The sequence below is a fragment of the Cygnus atratus genome, chromosome 16, assembly GCF_013377495.2.
Source record: "Cygnus atratus isolate AKBS03 ecotype Queensland, Australia chromosome 16, CAtr_DNAZoo_HiC_assembly, whole genome shotgun sequence".
In the NCBI taxonomy this organism is placed as follows: Eukaryota; Metazoa; Chordata; class Aves; order Anseriformes; family Anatidae; genus Cygnus; species Cygnus atratus.
The window spans coordinates 10,015,213-10,038,747 of NC_066377.1; the positions used below are offsets into that span (position 1 = coordinate 10,015,213).

General features: G+C 40.3%; 1 long non-coding RNA gene across 1 annotated transcript; it reads left to right on the top strand.

The window, feature by feature from the left end:
- The first annotated feature begins 13,861 nt into the window (after positions 1-13,861).
- Positions 13,862-22,955, top strand: LOC126913499 (uncharacterized). Its single transcript, XR_007708917.1, has 3 exons — positions 13,862-14,014; positions 18,829-19,075; positions 20,260-22,955. It is a non-coding gene; the product is annotated as an uncharacterized LOC126913499 (long non-coding RNA).
- Positions 22,956-23,535: the final 580 nt, after the last annotated feature.

A 23,535-nucleotide genomic window follows, 5' to 3' on the forward strand; every position in this document is an offset into this window, starting at 1 on the left:
CCAGTGACAGTTTTTAAAGAGCAATTTTAAAAGAAGCTGGGGAGGATGCTTATTTTTCTTATGCGTGCTCTGCCATAGGGACGCAGGTCCGCCAGACCCGCAGCAATAGTCTCATTCAAGCACACCATCCCTCTGCGCTCATGGATACACCGTGTCACAGCTCCTGGCTCCCCAGGGGGTCAACCCCCCTCGGGCAATCTGCTTCTACCTCTGACATCCTCAAAGGAACCAGACCGGATCTGTGGCCATAGAGAAGTGCTCTGCCATCTCCCATGGCAGCACAAAACCAGAGGCACTCTCCCACACGTGCACCTAGAGGGGGGCTTTCTGCTTCTGCCTGGTGGTGGGACCCTCACCCGGGTGCATTCCAGAGAGTGGCCACGGGCACATCCAGAGGGTTCCCACCGTGTGCACCTCCGTGTGCTTCACTTTGCCCACACAGGCCTCGTCCCCACGCACAGCACAGTACAGGTACCACACGGCCGCCCCTTCCCACCAGCATACCTGCTCGCTGGGGAAGCAGCCCGGCCACTGCGGCATTGGGGTGTTTCTTTTCTGCGCCCTGCTCTTCCTCTTTATTCCCCCCTTTTCATCAGTTTGAGGCAGACTGCAGCTCTCCTCTTCTGTCTCTGCAGCACTGGCGAGGCATTGGAGGAGACCTGCAAGTCCTCGCCCCGACGGCTTTTATTATACCTAGCCCTTTCCTCAGGAAGGGGATATCCCATGAACTGCAGTGGAAAAGCCAAAGGAGCACAAAGGGTGTTGAGTTCAGGGTTTGAACAAGCTGCAGCCCACTCATGGATTTAACTCAAAATTTTGACAATGGAACAAAAACATCATTGCAACGAGACAGCTGTTTTTACTATCAAAATCTCTCAGATCAGTTTGACTGCAAAGTGTGTTCCTACAATCCAAAGGAGACAAAGCTCCCAGCATCAGTTCGGAGCTGGCAAGCGTCCTAGCATGAGCTACCTCCTGCCGGCCTAGAAAAACCAAAGCTCTTTCAGTTGTTATTCCCCATCAGTTCTCAGCACTAACCCCATGATTTCCCTATGGATTATCTGCAGTGCTGAGTTTACACCGCTCTCACATGAAACTCGGAGAGATCGCTGCTTTGGGGAACTTCCTTGCTGCCTTTTTTGTTTGTAATCTTGGTTCTGGTGAGGAGTCTGTGAAGGACAAGTAAGCGTTTAGGTCCCTCAGGATCTGTCTCGAAAAAAAAAACTTTTCCTTTTCCCCCCAACTCTGCCCACCCTGCCCAGAAAACGGATTGCCACATTAGCTGCTTTTGAAGCTGGTCTTAACAAGTAAGTTCGTATATACTAATCATCTAGAAATGCCTTGCATGCAAAATTCACTCAGCCCCTGATTTCACAACATATTTAAATATATGCTTAAGTTTTATGCATGTGAATAGTCCTACAACAATCAATACAATTATTTACTTAAGTGCTTAAAGCCAGGCAGGTATTTAAGAATTAGTATTGTTTGTGGTAATGCCACAGAAAGCCAGTCAGAGACCAGGACCTCATTGTTTGTACAGCACCCTGCACACAAAAAGACACTCCTTGTCCCTTTCAGCATAAGTAATTTCTGCAACTTCTGAATTGGTGCCAGAAACACCTTCCTGAGCTGGTGGGCAAACATTATTTGTCTATTCCAATATCCTTTCTATTTACTGAAAACATTGTATGCAATATTTAGAAAAGCAGATAAGGGCTCAGTGGAAAAAGGGTGCAAAGAGGAAGATAAAGGATATTTTTTCAGTTAGGAATTTTAAGTATTTTCATCATTGTTAGTAACCAGCAAAATACCTGTAGATCTTAAAAAGCAATTTAGAAAGGTGGGGAAACGAGGTGGTTTCTGCGCCATGGAGGGGATTATGGATTGGGTACTCCCTGTACTTATTCCCACGTACCATAAAATGAAAGAATAAAGGGAAACTGGAGAAAGCTTGGATATTCACCAAATGGAAATGCTCCAAATCACCTGGCTGGGTATCAGTGTCCTGGACAGACTGAGGAGCTAATGGTCCTCCTCGGGCACTCCAGGAACCCCAGCAGTGAGCCCTTACCCTTCCTTTAGGGGAAGGCGACAGGTCAGGAAGCTGCTTTCTGCCAGGGAAAGCTGCTTTCTCTGTCTACGGGATGCAGACTGCTTCGCCTGTAGTGCGAGAGAGCCCACAGCCCACCTCTGCCTTTCCTCTGAGGAGGCAAGGAGCTACACCCCAAAGCATAGGTACTACAGAAAACACATTTTCCTTGAAATATTTCCAGTTTCTGCTGTCCACCTCATAGTTGAAATGAACATAATTACAGCAGTACAAACAAGAAATGGGCCGATATTTTATTTAGCAGCTTCTCTGACAATTAAGATCTCGTGCTACTCTCTGGTGCAAACCTAGGTGAGAAGCCCTCAAACAGAGGTACCGAGCCTTGTCGGGGTACTGGACATTGTTAACCCCAAGCACAGAAGCACCCGGATCAGACCCTGGGCATCACAAAGTTGTTTTACCACGTGTAAGATTTTAAGAGCAATGCATTTTGAGCTCTTACTAATTGTTCTCTGGTCCGAGGGTTCATGTTTTCAATTTCTCTTTGCAACCACAATGCTGAGTAACTTACTTGTCTTCTACAATTAAAACTGAGAATCTCACATGAAAACATGATGCCAGAGCTCAGGCTTTGTGAAGAGAAACCCTCAAATTTTAGAGGACTTTCAGTAAAATTGCGAAAGTTGGCAACCATAAGCATTTTCTAACACATTGTTTTGTGGATTGCAGTGAAATTTCATTCTCAGGGCTAATGGTTGCTTCCTTTCTGGTAGATGCCCAGAATTGCTGCTGCTGTTATTGTTAGAACATCATTACTTTTTGCAGTGCTTTAAAAACAGAGGAGAGGTACCCTGTCCTCAAGTAATTAGAGGATAAATAATGCAAGCTAGAGACTATTTTGAATCTTCTGTGTCATAAGCTAAACAGAATTAATTTTAAAAAGAGCTATTTCATATATTAGTGCTCAATCCTGTAAGGTACTAAGGGTCTGATCCTGGAAAGACTTTAAACATATTTAATTTTAATACTGCCCTCCGTGTGATAAAGCACTTAATATGGGGCTGGCTATTTAACAGGAGTGTTATGCGAGGAGATTTAACAGCGCTCCACTTGGCTGCACTTCTGATGGCACAAGCTCTGCACCTTGTAGGAAGGATTCTTCTAGGGATGCACGAGAGCTGCATAAGGATCCCAGTGCTAACATCTCGCATCCAGCATCGTGAACCAGAGCTGTTGATTGTGAGATTGGTTTTCTTATTCCTAAGAAACCCTTATTTGCAAAGTCGCAGGCCACGATGTTAAACAAGTTGTTAGTTGGGTCTTTAGTACTGATGATGAACCAATATGTGCTGTTTGACCTACTTCATCAAAATCCAGAACATTTGTAACTGATAAACAAAGTGCATGTTAGCTATTAAAGCTCAAAATTAGGCAGGCAGTAAAAAGTAATCTGAGAGGAGGACTGTAGCTACTGATACTATTGAAGCTGGTCTTAAAACATATGGTTTCCAATCATTGACACAATGCACAAAAATAAAACCCTGCAACTGAGGAGTGCCTGATCTTTTCACCACTAAATGATCAAATGCGCCTGTTTGTTTTTTAGTTTTATGTCCCCTTCCTCTTTCTGGGTTTTAAAAGTGGAAGCTTGCTATTTTATATTAGCTGAAGATTTGGCCCTTTGTACCAGCTACAGATGGGCTTCATTAATCAATTTCCATTACTGGCTTGAAATGAAAAAAAAAGAAAAAGAATTTTTACTTTTTTCTAAACCCTCCCACTATTTTGCTTGGAATTTCTCCTGTAGAAACAAAAGATCTCTACTCCATCCTTCCTGCTTCCTCCTGCTTTAGCAGAAAAATGATTTGTACCATGAAGACAATGAAATTTCACAGATAGCACACCCATTGAGAAAAAAAAAAGAAAAAAAGATTTGTTGCAGGGTGGGATGCTGCCATTCTTTACCGTGGACAGCCATTTCTGAGAATAGGAATAAGAACAACACCTCTGGCCACAAGTGCCTAACAATTAGTTTGCTTGGAAAGGTATTAAAATGGAAAAGTTCTGGGAACATTTTGATTGTTTTCTCCGTGAGTTTAAGAGCTCTTTAAATAGCAATTCTTGTGTTGTGCTGCCTTCCTAGCTTGTAATGGAGCATTATATGCAAATCCTGCTGGCTTCCTGCTGACTCACTGCTGCACATGCGGTTACCAACCCTGTTCTGAATGTGGGAAAAGGCCGTGGCTCTGCTGGTGGAAGGAATTATGGTCTGCAATAGGAACTTGCAAACCTGACCTGGGGCAGAGCTAGAGCAATTTTTTAAAGATTTGATATGTTATTTGAATTACCAGTAATAAAAAATCACCAAGAGTTTGGACACTGATCCATTGGGAGAGGAGGTAGACAAGTGTGGGTTTTGGTGCTAGAGCAGAGCTGGAAAATGGCCAGTTTGCAACTATAATCAATATGTGCATTACAAGTTGGATTAAGAAAACCTGTATTAATTTTTAATAAAAGAAGGTTCCCTTTGAAAATAGGATGTGTTTGTGGTCCGAAAGGAAGACTCATGGTCCATTTATATGGCTATGATTGCGCTGAGAATAAAAATGGAAGGCATTTGTGCAGTTTTCTCATGGGTTGGTTGTTTGGTTGTTGTTGGTTTGTTTGTTTTTTTAGCACTTCAAGTGAAATATTTTGTAGATATCAGCTTCCTCCTTAGGGAGGACTTGTGAATTCCACAGACTAGCAAACCTACTCAAATTTTTGGCTGTTTCTTTATGACTAGAGCAGCACGCACAAAGCAAAATATAATTCAGGGGCATCACTGGAGTCGCTTCTGATCCATGTAATGTTGCATCTGCCTGCAGGTAGTTGATGTTACAGTAAGCCGAAAACAGCTAAATGTTGGGAGGGCTCCAAATTAGGTACTGGTTACCAAAAGGCATCAAAGTCCCTCGGCTGTTGCTGTGACAGCAGCACCACTGGTACAGAGCGGCTGAGTAGTTTTCTACAAGTCTTCCATTTAATCTGTCTTCTAGTATTGCCAAGTGTTTGGGACCTTCATTCACACATGAATCAAAAGCCATCCTGCTTTCAACTTTACATCTGATTTTAACTGCAAGGAGGAGTTTGATTTTAGAACTCTGAATACAAGCACTCTGGAACTTTTTTAACGTGCCTGTCTGGTGGGAATAAAGCCTTATTATTATGTACATTCAAACTAATAATCAAAGACAAATGCTTCAATGTGTTATTTTAAACTTGGAGAATGTTTACCTAAATTCTACCTACTTTTGTTCAAGAAATCTCATCTGGCTTTCTAAACTGTACTCATGCTCTAGCTAACTTTTAAGTCACATTGTACTTGATGGAAAAATGAGGGACAAATTCAGTTGTACTTTCAATGTAATTTAACTACAGCATAGAAACAGGCTTTCAAACCTTTCATCGAACTGATTTACGAGCGGAACTAAGGCTTGCTTAGTACAACATTTTCACAGTAAGGGTTACATTCCCACAAAAGGGAATGCTGTCAGGTAGAATGACCATGAGTCAATTCTGCCAAACTCATTGCTCTGTTCAGATGAGACAATTTAGTTGTGTGAAAACTTCCTAATTAAAAAAATCAGTATTGAAAAAATGCTCCAAAATATGATGATTAAATCTTTTTAAACAAACTAAGAATACAGTAGGTGCATTTGCTGTTTTCCCCACCTTTAGTATTGGTTGGACTTTCAAATTTGTTTTACGAACTAATGAAAGGGCAGAATGTAATATTCTAAAGAACTGGAAAGCACCAAAGGAATCATGCTTTTGGTGTGCAACTTATACTACATTTAATGAATACAGGTGACTGCAAGCTGTGATAATCCACCCCAAGTTAAAAGAAGGAATGCTCTTTCCTAACTACTACTAATAGTGAAATTTAAGAAACTCAGATCTAATCAGATAGTTCTAGGAAATCACTGATAGTCTATTCTCTCTCTCTCTCTTCTTCTTCTTTTTTTTTTTATCAAAAAGAAACAGTTCACTTACTGTGGCTGAGATCATTTGCATCTTGCTAATCCATATTAAAGGCAGGAATAAGCCACATCCTCAATCTGTGAGACCAAGCGCTCAGTGCACCCTTCCGATAACTCATTGGTCACCCTTTGGAAGTGTAAAGCAAGTAAATCAATATAATTTATAGTTTTGGGAACAATTCTCTGCAGATCAATTTACCTAGGATAATTCTTTTAAAAACTAACTCTGGTAAAATGTTTCCTTTTCATTCTGTGCTCAAGAAGATAATTTGACTAAAGTGTTCCCTTATGCTCCAAAAATGTGACTTCTCGTGATCTAATTTTTACTTTAAGTTTGCACGCACCTTTCTCTCACTACTATACAATTGAGCAGCGGGTGCTCAGACAGGAGGCTGCACTTTTCTCCTTCTTTAGCAGAGAGAGGAGACAGAAGTGTCTGTTGCACATGACACAGCCCAGCATTCACCCAGGAGATTTGCTCATCTGCTGCGTTAGAAGCAGAATAACTTGGGGCTTTCAAGAAGTTGCTCTAAGTTGTGGGAGGTAGTATGATAAGATCTCCATCTGGCTTGTGGCAATTTGAGTACTTCTACTGCCTTGTTTATACCATTTGAAATATATAATGAATACAATCTGCTGTCTCCAAAATTATATCACATATAAGGCCTGTAAGTTTAGACTAAAAGGTTTCATAAGAGAACTTAGCACATTACCTCTCTGTAAATGTTAATTAAGTGTTCCATGTAATGCTTTTTGAGCTTCTATTACACCCAACAATCAGATGGAGAAATAGAGGCAGCAGGGGTGCCAAGGCAGCAGTGGAGATTCAGTCCAGTGGTCTTATTCCTTTGTATTTTGTTGCTGGCTTTCCACTTCCTCCCCAAAATTGTCACAAAGTTCTATATTTTTCAGGGAGCAGCAAGTGCCAACAGCTTCCTAAGGGAGGGTGACCCCAGACCCAAGTGTGACCCCAGCACAGGCAGTGATGGATACTGGTAATGGAGTCCATTGAGATCCCAGATACAAAGAGCGATGAACTGGGGCCTGGGTCCATCCAGGGAGCCCTACTAGGAGCAAAACCAGAAGGGGCCAGAGAGAAGCCTAAAGATGAGCTGCCTACAGCATAGGGTGAAGGTCTATCCAGGAGTCAGAGCTGCTCACAGAAACACCTATAGCTCAGGCAGGGGGTAAGCGTCCTGGGGCTGAGCTTAAAGAGAGCTCCTGGGCCATGGGCTGGAGGTGGGGTCCCACGTGAGACTGGTCAAGGGAATTAAGGCTTCTTGGTAAATTCAGGGCCCTGACAATATTTAGAAATATGTGAGTTCCAACTTTGTCAGTTTGTTTGCTTGAGTTTGGTACAGGGCATGAGCAAACAAGTCAAGGTAAATGGGGAGCTAACTGACAACTTAGGCTTGAGTCCAAATTCTCAGAAGAAGGTGGTTGTAGAACTGCAGCCTCAGCGTGAGCAGAGCCAGGGACCAGGCATGCGGCAGCTGGAGACCAGCTTTGCGCAAACCAAAGAAACGTCCCACAGTAACCTATGCAATTGTACACTGCAGGTACCTGCTATCTGGTCACCAACATTTTCCTGTGGCTTTTATGATTTGGGTGAATCTACTAAATCTTGACATCAATCAAACTGGCTTTAAGTGTTGTTGGGATTCTACATTAAAGGTACAACAATGTAGGGTAATTCTTTTGGAAGGGACCTACAAAGATCATCAAGTCCATATGAGAAGGCCCAGGTGGAAGAATTTGTTCCCTTAAGATTCCAAATCTCTGTTTGCTGTGTAAAATCTCTGAGAAGACCCAACGCTTTTATGTTTCTCTAAAACATGTTGAGGACCCTTTATGGTAAATGCTTGCACTGAGTGAGATGGATCATTTTGCTGAAAAAATGTGTGGTATCAGTATTGCTCTCTTAGAATGTGTTTATAGAAAATGTTATCTATTTATATGTATTTACACTTATTTTTTGTCTTTATGAGCTGATGGAAAATAATGTCTTGGTTTGGGCAAAACTGATTTTACAGTCAGACTTCATGAATCCTTCCTCATTCATTTCAAATGTTGCCCATTTTAGCATCAACTTCCAGAGGCCCTGTATTCAAGTGCAATGCAGACCAGAAATACTGAGTACATTACAAGTAGCAGGTTACACTTCAAAACACTTGGTTCACAGTGTTCAAGGCCATTAATCATTTTTATTATTCTAAAGGACTGAAAGGGCTTAGAAACTTTGCCTAGGAAACAGTATAGATGCTGAACAGCTGCACTATGACTCCTGCTCACATTAGATTTTGGACAGACCATTGATTTTCAGTAAATGTTCTTGGCGGCCAGGAAGTGCTGAAACTGGCAAACTTTCTCTTGCAAACTTTTTTTTTTGCTTCTGAAATGAAAAACATGCTGGTTTTTCTGATTTAGATCATCAGTATGGTCCCACTTTACCACTACATCACACCATCATAAAACTGGAATATCAGGGGAATTTAGTTACAGACCAGACAAAGTCAAATTCATAGCAGGGAGCATATATATTGTATTTAATGTAAATTTATTTTATTTTATTTTATTTGAGTCTGTGGACATAGGCACTGTATAGGTAAACTTTTGCATGTGTTTTTTCTTTGTTGTTCTGACAATTGTTAGTAAGGAATACAGTTGGTAGGATTTGTCTGTAAGTGAATTTAGATTTTCAGAACTGCAAAACATTGCACTTCTCTAAGTGTGTCCACAAGCTAACAAACAAAAGTATCGTTGTTACCTATGCAATCGTATGAATGCTAAAATTACATTTAATGTCTGTATACATTTTTGTATACTTAGCTTGGCAAACAATTACACCAACTGCTGTATGGAAAGAGGACAGGATACTTTAACTGGGGTTTCTATCCTGGAAGTTGCATGTTTCTGTTACTTGTAAACTGAAAAAAATGCAGTCTCTATTTACATTTTTTCTTTTTCTTTTCATCCTTTTTACAAGTCTCATTGTTTTTTTGTTGAGGGAGAAAGTTAAGAAATTGGAAACCCTCCTGCCCTGCCATCAGAGCTGGAAAACAAAAATGTTCAGTTGCTAAAACTTGAAACGATGTTCTGAACGGATGCAGTGTGAAGTAGCTGTATTTTGATATTTTCATTCAAACTAAAATGGAATTAGAGTTATACCATATATGAAAACATTTCTGGAAAAAAAAGAAAAAAGGGTTGTCTTGTAATTTCATTTTTCCTGAAAAAAAAAATCTTACAAAGAAAATTGAATATTACAGATTCCTCTAATAATGAAGAGTGCTTTATGCAAGAAAGAAAAAACAGAAGTACTACAGGCTGGTTAGTGAAGTACTGCAGTCAGAGAAATAGAAACATTTTCTGTGTTTGGCATTTGCAGTCCTATGGAGATCTTTATGTAGCAAAAGTATGGGTAAAAGTGAAGTCAAATGGAGCATTTGGTTTGTTTTTTCAAATATCCAATACAAAAAGAGCCCCGTTTTCTAGCTTTGTAAAAGCAAACTTACTGATTGTCTCTTTTTGTTTGTTTGTTTGTTTCTGAAAATAGGCAATTACACAAAGATCTGTTATCTTTCGTTTTTTTTTCCTTTTTTTTTTTTTTTTTTAATGGTAGGATAAGTTTCTGGTTTTTGCTGCTTTCATAGGCTCAAAATCCCTGCGTGCTGAATTAAACAAAATCTCTCAAATCTCTCAAACTTTGTAACTTTAAAAATTTCATGATTTTTAAATTAATGTCACTATTTTGTGGGTGGGGTGAAGGCCCATATTATGATTTAGTAGACATGCAGTTGACACAGCTGCAGAAGAGTATCAGACAGCAAGCCCCCCTGTCTTATTTATAGAGCCCCACAAGTTTTTCATCTCTGATTGTTATTTTTATTTCAGTAGCATTTAAGATCCCATTTTCCTGTACATTCACATGAGAAAGCAGTGCCTGTCCTGAAGAACTGAGATTCTAACAGCAGACTGACAGAAGTGGGGAGAGGGAAGAGAAAGGCTCTGCTGTCCTCTCTGCTCAGCTCCAGGTTCCCAACAGCAAATCTCATGTGCAGGATACAGGGTCCTGCTGATTTCCATTTTTTTAAATACAGTAATGCTTTGGGATGTTACCAAAAAATAATTTGATGTACAGTGCCACTTTGAACGTAAACTTGAGTCTGGACAATTTTCCCCCAAAGCATGTCCAACTTCCCGAACTGCTTTCTTTTGTTGCTTTTGGGATGAACTCGACTTTCATAGCAGAGAGCCCTCTCCTTTGTTTTCAAAGGCTTTTTCTGCCAAGCAAAGTAAGTGTATTTCTCAAGCGCAGTCCTCTGAAGGCACTGAAGCATGTTGAATACAGAAGAGTAATTTGTTCCCTCAGGCTGTATATGTCTGGTATTAAAAATTACAAGATGAGAATCTACGGCTGTGCTGAGAGCACACACTGGATTTGTTGTATGGTGAGAAGAAAACAGGTTGTGGCTAATCTTGTTCATTTGTTGCAGATAAGAGAGGTGCTACCCTTTCTATTTTTTTGTTTTCTTGGGTTGGGATCAAATCCCCATCTGCCCATCAATGGGAACAATTGTGTCTGAGTCAAGAGTGCTTTGATTAAAAATGATATGGTTGGAAACACCCTCTTTGCTGAGAAGAAATGAATAAGGAAATGGCCCTCATGTGTAAGCTTCTGGGGAGAGACTGTCTGCTCAGCTCACAGGCCAGTCAAAATATGCTTTCTGGCAGCGAAATTAATAAATAGACCAGCTTCAATAGATGGAGATTCAAGGGCAAGAGATTACTGTTGTTCTAAAATTCTTTCAGGTTGGAACTTAAATCCAATTTTAATGAGGTCATAGTAGAAAATTAATTTATTTTCTATCTTCCAAACAATATCTTCTTTGTTAAACAAAAAGATTGCAGAGGTGATTTTTTAAAAAATTACTGGTATGCGCTTCAAATGTGGAAAAACTGGCCCCTTTCATTTCCTGAAGACAATCATGTGATAACCTTAAGTGGACCACATAAATGTATTAATCTCATAACCTTAAGTGTCATGGAGAACTGAGAAACCTCCATACTTAGGCTTTCCTCTGTATGGGTTGTCAAAAATGATATGACGGGAGTTGTTTTGTAGTAAAAATACAAAACTGCTGAGTAACAACGACATGAGTATACAGGAGCCTGTTGTGGAGCAGTCTCCAGTGAAAGTGGTAGAAACTCCATTGCTCAGCTCCATCATTCAAAACACCAAAGGTTATGGCTATCGAGAGTCTCCCAGTACCAGTGTTTTTCATAACCTCCAGCTTCTGGAACTGAATGAATTTGTCAACATTTCCATGTACCTTACATAAGCAAGCCCACAGCTGAGTTACAAGCTTTCCTACTCATGGAGAAAAACTTAGCCATGAGACTAAAGGATTCAAATGTTAAGAAATAGGAAGAACTATCCATTTGGGATTTAGCAGATCTGGCAGTTCTTTGTGCTTTGAGCCTGCAAGTTTGCCCATACCTCAGCAAATAAAAGCAGTGGCTAGTATGTGTCTGTGATAAAGTGTCAGTTGTGAGAGGTGGCACGGGCAACCTGGGGTACAGACATCCCTTAAACATTCCCTGCTTCTCTTCTGCCTGTCATTCGTTGATAATCCATGGGCATTTGGTGTGTGTTTTCACAGAGCTGGTTGTGAGGCAGTGAGATGTGCTGTCCGAGTGCTCAATGAGTACCAAACTGCCTGGGCTTCTGGTCTGGGATCCACGTCTGGGGCTTTGCTTTTGATCTGTCACAACTGGGATGTGAATGTCACCAATAATTGGGTTTATGAGTGCTTTCTGTGTTCTTGTTCCCCACATGAAGCGTGAGAGTCCTTCTCATCAAAATGAGGGTTTATTTGACAACACTGGACTTGGCAAAATAGCCTCAAAGGAGCGGACACCTCTCCGATGGCAAAGTCACAGCTGGCATGGGGAAGAGCAGAGGTAACCGATGGGCCCAGGAGCTTCTTGATGCAGCTGATGTCTGATGCCTCCTCACTAATGCAGGCAAGTACACATCACATATACGAGTCTCAGATGGATTTTGGATGGAAATTCATAAAAGGCAAGACAGATATTTGGAGTAAGAGTGACATGATGGAAGTGATAGTATAACAATGAAGCGTTAAATTACTATGGTCAGGAAACGGCCTCTGTATTCAGCAGGTCCGGAAAAATCCCATTCTGCGTCTCATTGCTGCAGACCTTATTGTGACTGATAATTTCCAGGAAAGGCAGAAACACATGCAGCTCTGTTACTACAAGTACTTTTCAAGTGGCTTCAGAGATGCCTGGAGTTCGTTTACACACACCCTTCTACAGAATCCTCCCAGGATCTTGTGCCAGTGACCACATGTCTGGGGCACCATTAACTCTCTGGTGACTGTACAAAGCACCTCTTTTGCACTGAAAACGAAGGGTACATCCTGTTAGAGCATTGCATGCAAATTGAAATGCATTGACAAGTAGATTGCTAAAATTTGACTTCTGGAAGGGCTGAGCCAGTTCTGCTGGGATATGAAGCCATGACTTCTGACCAGATTTCAAACCTGCTGCTTAGCTCCTTGAGGCATCACATAGCAACTGATGCCTGCACTAAATGGAAAAGTGTATTCTTTATGTGCACATGCAGTTTAATGTCTTTGCCAAACTTTTTTCACCTCCTCTGCTACTCTAAGCCATCACCTGCTAGTGCTTGTGGTGTGCAAATTGGAGTTTTCTTTACGAGTTGCACATAAAATCCACACCTCTGGTCATGCATGAGAAACTGCTAAAAGAGGCTGATCCAGCCCTGAAACATGTTCCATGTTTTATGGACAAGACCTTAAGGTTGTTTGCTTTTCAAAAATGCACCATGTGTCATGCACTGACCCTGCTGGCACTCACAGATACTAAATGACACACTCTTGGCAGGGAACCCAGCTGGCTAATTATGCATGCAGTTTACCTACATACTGGCTTTAAAAGGAGCCCAATTAAATGATCCAAGGGGTCAGCAGAAAAATGAAGGCGTTACTAGTGGAGTGAAACCTTTTCTGCCTCCCCAGGCAAAACCAACCATATTCATAATGTCCAGGAAAAAAAAAAAAAAAAGAGAGCAGATGTTTTTTCCTTTAAAAAGAAGCATGCTTTGCTCATTATTTGTATTGATCATTATCACTCTTGACATTTATTTTTGTTATTATAAAAAGAGGGATTCTCATATTATTTGGGTATTATTTTAATGCTGATCTTTTTCTCATTCAGTAGCTGTCAGCTTCCATGGGGCTATTTTTACAGAAGTGCTAGTTTATCTGAGCAAAGATAATAGAATCTGTCTCTTCTCTGCCTTGGCTGTTGGTATCTTATCTGGCTATGTTGATTTAACATTAGCATCATTTATAGAATAAGAAGGGCTTTCCAAATAAGTCTGTCTCCTAATCAAACTTCCAAATCAAAGTTGTCTGTCTAATAAAAGAACAAAAAACCCAAGAATACTTATTACAACTTTTGACAGTTATGGAGGATCTTCTGGAATTTCTAGAAGACTCACCAAGGGGTTTTGCCTGTGCTGCTGCCAAGCACATGATGCTGAAAGCAGTGCTGGTGCTCCATTGCAGTGCCCCACATTCTGTAAATGCCTGAGCACAGGCTGTGGTCCTGTCCCCACAGGCCAGCGGTCACCAGGCAGCACGGAAGCAGTGTGGGGATATTTCCAGCATTAAAGCATTTGGCCTCTCCCTTTTGCTCCACAGCAGTGATGAGTTTTCTCTGGAAGTGTGCCCAGGCCTGCTGGGGAATATACCTCTTGCAAAACAGGACACAAAGTTGAGTTTCCCTGATTAAATCTGGTGGCATGCACGCTTCAAGAGCTGCCCAACAAATGTCTTCTGCATTTGATGGTGTGAACCCAAAGACAGCTCACTCTGCTGCTGTCCAGGTAAAGTGTTTTTCCGTCTGGTGCCTGTAAAATAGCTGGAAAAACTTCTTGGGGGAGAAAAAATTCTAAAGTGAGCTGAATTCCCCAAGTCATTACACTTGGTTAGTGTCTTTCACAACATGGCTAAGCTCTAGGTAATGGTATGCATAACCCCGAAAAGCAGAAACAGAAAGACAGGAAATTATGGCTGAACTTGTGTTTTTCTTAGGGTGTTTGTGCTCACTGTTGGAGCAGTCAGTGCCAGGTATTGTGAAACACAGTGAGAAGCCTCTTTTCAGCTAAGTTTCTGTTTAAAACTCAGCCAGATTATTGTGAGATATGGAAATCTCCAGAAGAGGTATCCTGTAAAGGCAAGCAGCTGCTTCGAGAAGTGCCACTTGCACCTCTGGGAATCTCATGTACACCCAGGCAGCAGCTCCGGCATCTCAAAGAGGATCCCTCACTGGAGAGATGCGTAAGCGATGGTCATCTGGTGCTTAAAGCAGTGATGATGTGCTCTTTCAGCCTTTAAGGGTTTATCCTCATAACTGTGATTTTCAGTACATTTGTATTTCAGATGAACTTGTATCTCGTTATCTATTAACATGACATTAGGGGCATTTCCTTAAAGAGAACAAAACCTCTGCATATTCCAGTGGATACTTCTCTGGTCAGTTCTGTCTGTCTTAGGAACCCCTCAGAGCTGTGCTCAGAGTGCGTGAGGATTCACAGAAGTGGGAGTCTAACTGACAAACCTTGCTACCATGAGCATGCAGCCATCCTGTTTCAGGACACCCAGAAGATCTGGTGAGCCCCTGGCTCATGCTGATATCTGATGTGCTCAGCACTCAGGTGAGCAAGTGCACAGTTGTGCTCCTGAACCTCTTCTCATGCATCTTTGAAACAGCCTGAAGTCACGCTAAGTCATCTGCCATCAATTTTCCTGAGGAATATAAAGCACAACAGGGTGATATTTGCTGAAAGCCATGTTAAGGGCTTGGTGAGTTGTTGATCATCCCCTCTTCCTCAGACACCTCTATGGCTTTCCTCTTCCTGGTGTCTCCCTGCAGCCTCTCCCCACCTGAAACTTTGCAGTCTGCACGACTGGCCAGCCAAATCCCTGCTTTCTGTAAGTTATTCGGGGCAGAGAAACAGCTCTTGCTTGGGATAAAAAGGAGAAGAGAAGCCACAGCAGGGTTCCAGCCCTTAAACTTCCACAGGGTTGAAAAAATCAAATGCAGTTGATGGGTAGCCACATGAAAGGATTAGACTCAAAGATAGCAAATTGTTCCCAAGTACGTATTAACAAACACAAGCTTACAGCTTTAAACACTTCCCAATTAGATGTGGCATCTTCCAAATTTTGTCAGAGGAATGTTGGAGTCTTACTGTACCATTTAGCTCCAATTGTTTTTTAAGATCCTGATGTAGCAGCCAAATCATTTTATTACAAAACAGATGAGTCCTGCATGGCCTCAAGAGCTGCACAGATGAATACCTGACAAAAAGTTTAGCGAGAACCATAAGGAACAGATCAAGTCCTGCTCACGCGTGTTGTTCGTTTACACCTTGCATCACATGCAGCCCAGTGCCTTCATCTGAGCTTTGTATTAAATGTAGACAATGAGCTTGATTCACCACCGCATTCCTTTATTTTTACCTCAGGATAATTCCATTTAAATCAGAGTATGGACTGGACTAACACAGTGCTTTTTGTGCCAAAGAAATCAATGCTACAAGCCTTTGAGCTTCCTGACCTGCTGTTTTGCTTTAGCTTTCACTTTGTTTTTTTTTTATCCTACTTGAGGATCTTGATGGGTTCATATTTGTCAGAGGCTCCTCTGTTGTCTCAAGAGAGCCAGTTAGGTGCTAGAATTAAATGCCGAATGACAGATTTTTCATAGCATGGGAAGAGCAAAACAAAACAGCTGTCTGCATAAACCTGAAGGAGCAGGAACTAGGCTGCTCTTTAAAAATAAACTTGGCATTGGAGATGGTGACTGTGATAAAGTTATAGCCAAAAATGATGAATATTTAGGATGCTCAAAAATATTCTTATGTTAGTGGTTTGCAAATGTGGGAACAATATATTCAAGCTTTATTTTCTTTAGCATGTTCTTTGGCTTAGAGTGAAGTTCAACATTCGAAACGACCATGTAATAATGGAACTCTTTTAGTCAATCTGTTGTTTTCCTGTATTCGGTTAGATCCTCTGCCTTTCATGCCAAAAATAAGTTTTTACTGATTTTTACTTCTGGTAGCCTGAAAGAACAAAAACAATAGAGGATCAGCAAACTGAGGATTCAAATTCACCTGCTTAAGCTCAATAAGGCAGTGGGGGATCATGAATTTTGCTAAGATCCATATTTGACCTACAGAATGATGTGAGAGGAAGGTATAGGACTGGAATAATTCACATGCACCCCAGACTTCGTTCTTGGTAACTGGACTCTAATTAAACTATATTTACTTGTAATATGCATATATTTTGATACAGAAATCAAAGTGAGAGGGATTAAATGCTCCATGATGGTCTTTTAACAGAGATGCTTTTCAGAGCCAGGCTGTGCTTTTGCTTCCATCATAGCATTGCTGAATTTTCCCACAGTAAGTGAAAAATCTTCCTGCAGGGTGGCACTTGGTTTGGAGGCTATGACAGAATCAAAAACCAGATTAGTTTAATGTAATGTCAAGTTTTCCTGCAGGCGTTTGCTATGAGTGCATTTATCAGAGAAGCTGTAGAAATCTAGAAAGCTGTTCAACAAGAATTTTGAAGCAAAGCTAAGGTCTGAAGGTGTTCCTCAATGCCACAGCTGATAGAAGAAACAGATGCCTGTTTGTCTCAGTGTTTCACATGTACCTCTCCTTTCTCTCATGTGCAAGACTCAGTTATAATCGAACTTAGAGAAAAGTTTGGGGATAATAGATACTATCTAGTGGTACCTGCATGCGCTTTCACAGAAGTCATAGAGGTATCCGCAAAACTTATGTTACATTTCACAGCTTATGTTGAAGTTGTTAATTCAAGCACTCAAAAAGTAGGCTGGTTGATATTTAGGGTTGTATCTTTAATGTAGCCTTTTTTTTTTCTATGCTTGATTCACTTAAGTCATAATTGCATTTTACTATACTGCCTCATCCACTGGATGTTCACTGTGTTCAGGATTTTTATATGCCCTTTTAACATGTGGTCCCAGATGTTTTGTGCTGTGCATTATTCAAAGGCTGCCGGAATATAGAAGTTAATTTACTTGTGTACATTTCCGTGGTGGCATCGCCATCATATCTGAATGCTTCTCAAAGTCAATTACTTCATCTTTGCATCAATGCTGCAATAGTCAATCGTTATTAGCTCCCTTTTATGACTAAGTACAGAAGATAGCTGCTCCGCTTCCACAAGTCTCCAGTGAGTATTTGCAGACTAGTATGTTTGATCTGCGTGAGGTAGAGCTAGGTGAAAGTCTGGTAACATTAGGGATTGCAAATGATCCAGGCAGTGTGCTGATTCTGACATCACCAAATTTCAAGCCCTTACTAGGGGCAAGAACTTCTCGGTGAATATCTGTGAGATTGTTATGTTTACAGTATCCCTAAGTTTCAGAGACATCACCAGGATCTAAATGTCGGTGATCTAAATGCCAATGCCAGGATCTAAACAGCAGTACTTCTAGAGGTGCCTAATGTGAGGAAAACCTTACACAGACCTTCTGCTCTTCCTCCTCCTGTTTTGCCTCCTTGTATCATGGTTTTGTGACCAGAGGAGCCTTAATTGCCTTTTGAACATGTCCTGAAACAGCAGGTGGAATTTATTCCTATCATTTCTTTTTGTCTTCTCTCTTAACACAAAAGCAAACATCATGCTGTCTTAGAGGACACCCCAGCTAGTATTACTTGTAGATGACGCCCCATCTCTTCTTGTTAATGGTGAAAACATGCAGGTCAGTGCTGACAAACACAGCTCATACTCTGCTTTCTGCAGTCCTAGGGAAGAGCCACTCTGACTTTCTGGGTGAAATGTATTTGCACTGCTCAAAGTGGAGTGTGTTGCAGGTTGGGTGGCAGCCAGCTACACAGCCCATCTGTGAAATCTGGGGGCTGCTTAGTTCAAAGTAGTGTCGCTATTATATCATGTCCAAACTATTTGTGAATGGGAACTGATGGTGTTACTTTCAATGAAGAAATACCTTATCTGAAGCGGCATGCAATAGCTGGAGTTGTAAATGTGCAGAGGCTATTTAAGATTTTCAGAATATTTGTGACTTTATATATGTACATGAACCTCTTAACAGCAGAGAGATTTCAGTCTTTTGATACAATATTAACATTTTGCAATGACATGCGAGTTGCATATGAATTAGATAAAATAAATTATAAAACTCAAAATATTAAGAGGCCTGTTGGATCATCATCTCCTGCTGGTGTCTAATTGTTTCATATAACGCTTTCTTCTATGTGATGGCTTGCTACCATTCGTGAGAGCATTAGTACACTAATCAAGCATTAACATTAATCAAAGAGATATTCAATCCTACTCTGAACATGTCTGGATGACAGAGGAGCCAAGATGCTGACAGATATATATGCCTTACTTGCAAAAGCATCATTATTAGTAGATCTTGCACCAATCACAGCAATGGGGGAGGAATTTTAGAAAAATAGGTTTAAAATAGACTAAGTTTAACAGACTGCAAAATGGACTGACAGTTGTCAGAGCTAAATACACTCAGTTATGCAATGGAGCTTTTGCTTTCTGGCAGATGACTGGTTTATTTTAAAATCATTTTATATATCTGTTTTCTTCTCCTTTGTCTTTGCAACCCTTCATGGATATACAGATTTTGAGAGAGATCTGAGATTCCGACACTGGGATGCTGGAAGTGCAGGCAGTATTTTGCAGATTTCCTGCAAGAAAGTACCCTCTCAGCTCAGAAGTTTCTCAAGCACCTACGACTTGGCTGATAGAAAAGGGAGCATATTATTTTTAACTGAACTGCCACGGATATAATAAAGTCTGCAATAAATTAAATGAGAAGGAAGGACACCTGTTCTACCCCCTTGTTCGCTACAGGGCAGTGTTTGGAGGTGAGCAAAGGCACGGGGGAACTTTTACGGTGCAGGAACAAAGACACCGTTGACCCCTGACATCATTTAAAGCTACTTGATGCCAAGGACTTCCTCACTTTATACGGATATTGAAACAAATAAGTCATGGAAATGATGACTGACCCCAGCCATATGGGAACAGAGAGATTAGCTGCTAATATGGAAAGTTACCTGGCCAGTGTTGAGATCAGTCCCGAGGGAAGGGGAAAGATCACAGGGAGGACTGCCGAAGCCGTGAGGTAATGTGGCCTCTGGTGATGAGGAGCTAGAGCTTGTGGCAGCCGAAAGACAAGAGGCAAAAGGTTTTCTCTGCTGTAGCCAGCAGTGTATGTAATAACATGGCTGAACGACAGAGCTGCATTTTCTAGGATGTTCTTGATGATATGGGAATAGCAAGCATGAGGAAGTTACTGAATTTAGACTGTAAAGTGCACGAGAGAAAAAGCAGTAAAACCAAGGAGCAACAGAAGGCTGGAAAGCCAATCATTAGTGAAGTGGAAGCAAGAACCAGGAGTCGGGGAACAGAAAAAAGTCTGCAGGAGCAAGCTGCCTGGGGAGCTAGAGCAAAGAGGCAACACAGAGCAGCGTGGCGCGAGGATGTCTCTGCTTCCAGGAACACTCTTCACATACAGCCAGAGGAGACCAAACTAAGATCAATACTGATCCAATCAAAAATGGGAAGTATATAAATACAGCAACTTGATTGCACAGGTTAAGTGGGTGGTACCGCTCTTCTTAAATACATATCCCACTGAAACCCACACGGCAAACTTCACAATGTGCTCTCTGACATAGTGAGTCACAGGACACAGGGAGATGATATTGTCTCACTAGAGGTTATTTTGATCTAGAATTTCCAATTTCCTTGAGCATAAGGTTCAAATCCTCACTAAAAATCAGAAAACATATTGTGTGGAATAATATACTGCAAGAGGTTATTCCTACACTTGTTATGAATTATTTTAAGACATAAATAGACCATGTCTACACTTCTGTCTGTCCACACATAGTGGAACTTCTGGTGAAATCAGATATCTTTTGTTGTTGGTGGTGTTTTTTGTTTGTTATGGTTTTTATTTTTTAATAAGAATATTAAAAGGCTGTTTAATCTCCTCTCCAAAATATCATAAAAATTATGATTTTTGTTTGAATCTTTGCTTTAGGATTGCTTCAAAGTCATTGTGTGGATCACTGTGCAGCAAACAAGTTAGGTCTTGTGAAGAAGATCCATAAAGCAAAATGAAAAAGAACAGAAGTTGGATTAAGGCATTTAAAGCTTTACCTCTCTCTCTCTCTTTTTTTTTTTTTATTTGGTATTCAGTCTTGATAATTCATGATTTTATTTTTTTGGATTATTTTTCTATCTGAAGCCTGATTTATGTAATTGGTATATACTGTATACGTTATGTTAGCTTAACTTTTTGGTAATTACGGAAATCTGTCACCCTTAGTGCTGCCTTCAGCTTCCATTCTTGTCTCTGACTTTGGTGGCTGACATTTTTTTCAGTGTCATAAAATTTAGGGTTGTAAAATTCATATTGTAACTTTAATAGCCACATCTGTTTTAAACATTTTTGTTTTAAGAACTCAATGTGAATTTAATGACAAGGCAATAAAAGTAAAAGTTGAAGGAAATTATCACAGATTTGTAAAGCCATAAGATATGTTTCTGGACTTCTGTGGGCCTTCAAGTTACAAAGAAACAACCCACTTGCTTTTATTGTAGCTATTCTGCTCTTAAAACATTTCATAGCTTAATCTATTAGCAAGAATTAACATTTCCTTTACATTAGTATTAATAATGACAAGTATACCCAGATGTAGGTTGTCATTAGCATACACCCACACCATGTTCAGAAGAAAAATATCTCTACAGTGCTACCACTTTATTTAACAGTTAGCAACAATTGATAATTTATCATCATATTTTTAGTGCCATATCAGTCTAGAGAATCAAGAACGTAACAAAAGCCACTTCTATCTTCTTCCTTCAGTATCTCGCTATAGACCCAGCCTTTCAGATGATGTAAATCAAAGTAACAGGGCTGTTTGTTGTGGCAGGGACCCCATCTGCAGAGCCAAATCACAGAGTCTTTGAGGTTGGAAGAGATTGCCTCTTGTCCTGTCACTGGATTCCACTGACCCGTCTTGTCTGCTTCCCATCAGGTATTTTACACGTTAACAAGGTGCCCCAGGAGGCTTTTCTTCTATAGGATAAGCACTCCCAGTCCTCTGCACCTCTTAGTAAGTCAGATGCTCCAGTCCCTTAATCATTTCTGTTGCCCTTTGCTGGACTTACTCCAGTATACCCATGTCTCTGTTGTACTGGGAAGCCCAGAAACCTTTAAAAACAGCCCATCAGACATTATAAACTTAATCTGATGTTCAGTACTTCTGACACTGGATCTCATGGTCCTTTGCTGCCTTTCCTTCTGGGCTTTTTCTGTCTGATCTCTGTCTTTGTTGATAAATGGAGACCAAATGGAAAGCTGTAAAAATCTTTCCTATGAATCCCTTAACATTGCATGTAATGTTTATCAAATCAGAGTCATATAAACATTTATGTAAATCAATTAGGAGCAAGCAGGCAGCATTCAGGATTGCTTTCAGTATCACTTTCATACCTAAAATCCTTCTAGGCAGACCCGGTTAACCCAGTCAATATGTTAGAAGCTGTTTCAGTGCCATCTTTTATATATGTTTGCAAAACTCATTACGGCAGAGGAAAGGAAGGGGTTTTAAAGGAGAAATTCAATGACTAGAAGCATTTCAGCAACCTATACTGCCAAATATAATTGCTACAGTGGCCTGACTCCTGGCATCTGGTTGTGGCTCAGTTGTTATGGATGTCAGTTTGGAAGACTCTCAGTTTTCTACAATATTTAATAAAGCCATTATACAGACCTCTTTCTTAGATAAGATTTTGCAGAGAAACAGAGGCTCTAACTCACTGACAACTATTTCAGATAAAGTGATTTACTAACTATTTACAAGCGAGTTGCTCCTGGTGTTCAGTGCTCACCACCAGTTCAATAGTTAAAAAGTTTGTTGAAAATAAGCCCACTCAGGACAGACTTTAAATTGCTTTATACAGTAGATCAAAGATAAGAAAAGTAGTAGCACTGCAGGTTTAAAGTAATTTGATCCTTCAAGGGGCAACAGTGAGCTCAAAGAAGTTTCTGTTACGCTGGTAAGTGATGCAGTAAGTTACCATAATAGAGGTTTATCATGCTCAGAGCTGTAGTGCTTTCTTTCTCTATCACTTTGAGATTATCGTCTTCAATTCATAGATATGCCATGGAGCAAATGCATAAGGAATACATACTTCACCAGCTCTTTATAATTGCTCAACATAACTCATGTATACAGAGGATATGGCTTTCCACTGGCAAGTTGGCATATGCTTGTGTAATTTGTCTGTTTTGTCTGCAAAATTCCATGGATTAAGTTAAAAGAATCTGCTTCAAATTTGATCTTAACAGCCCTACATACGTACAGAAAGCAGCTAATAACTTGCCAAAATTTATGGAGCCTAACACTGTATTCTCTGACAGACTCTGGAAGCTTGAGCTGATCAAAAATCTTTCAAAACTGATTTTTAAATTATAGATTCACTTCTGTGTGATAGTTTGTCTTGTCCATATAAGTCAACTGAAGGCACACAAAACAGGTAATTGTTTTTAATGTAAGAGTGCCCCCAATTTTTGAGCTATGTGCACAGATTCCCATTTTACTTGTGCAATAATAATTAAGCACATCTCACATGGGAAATTTGCATACTCATCAATTAGTTCCCCTGTTATTTTTGGAAGATCTGGATTGGTACATTCTAGAAAGAGCCCAATTTATTACAGGAAATATAATCTTCAACTTTAGTCTTTATTTCATATGAAATCACAGGTCAAAACTTGCAAAATAGCAGGTCACCTGAGTTGTGGGGGAAAATTTAGGATAATCAACTAAATTTGTGCAAAATACTGGATCTGTTCCAATTCTCAAGAAAAGTGTTCTGAGGTCACAGAGGAGACAGTCATTTGGTTGTATAATTTTGTCATTCATAATGCAACAGTGTCATATTTAATAAAAAGGAGAGTGCATTAAGTACTTTTGCCTGATTAATACATTATACTTCAGTAATTACACCATGAACAAAATAAAAGATATATAGAAAACTTTCATTTTTTCAATTAGTTTTAATGCTATTTTCTGTCCTTGGAAAGACTGGGGTGATACCTGCTGCATTTTAGGGGTGACAAAGCAAAAACGTGAATTGTGCTCTTTGATTTTAATGAAGTTGGGGCATTCAAAATCATTATTTTTGATTTATTTGGTAGTAAAAGGAATACCCCAAAGGCCACTCTTTCCTTCACTAGCACTCATATTTACCTCCTGACTTCAATAGGTTTTGTTACAGTTTGAAGCTAAGATAGATTTTTTTT